Source organism: Seriola lalandi, unplaced genomic scaffold (genome assembly GCF_002814215.2).
Source record: "Seriola lalandi dorsalis isolate HSWRI2012SDOR001 ecotype SW California unplaced genomic scaffold, Sedor1 jcf7180002054885, whole genome shotgun sequence".
Taxonomy (NCBI): Eukaryota; Metazoa; Chordata; class Actinopteri; order Carangiformes; family Carangidae; genus Seriola; species Seriola lalandi.
This window is the reverse complement of record NW_019525437.1, coordinates 4348026-4348531: the sequence shown is the minus strand read 5'-3', so window position 1 is coordinate 4348531 and position 506 is coordinate 4348026.

Below are 506 nucleotides of genomic sequence, written 5' to 3'. Positions count from 1 at the left end.
AACCATTAATGTGAAATGATCATAATTGCTGTGTGAAGTCTTGAGTAATGGTTAAAAAGTGTTTTGTGAAGCCACACTGACCTTGACCTTTGACCTTTGCCCCTCAAAGTCTAATCAGGTCATCCTTGAGTCCTAGTGACTGTTTGTGCTAAATTTTAAGAAGTTCCGCCGAGGCGTTACTGAGATATCATGACCACGAGAATGAGACGGACGGACGACCCGAAAACAATACGGCTCCGGCTCCGGCTGTTGCCGGGGCGGAGGGATAATAAAAACAACCTTCCCTCGTTTCCTAGTTTCCTGTTTCCTACTTCTCTAAATCTGTATAGGATCATTTTTTTGTGTAAGATTAGATGGAGGGATCACTGTGTCACTGAGCCCAGAATGACCGAGTGAATGTCCTGTCATTCACACTGAATTTAAGGATGAAGACGTAGTTATCCCTTTGATGCCACTGATCAATTAGCACAACTATTTTTTAACATTTTACAAGTAGGGGATGCCCC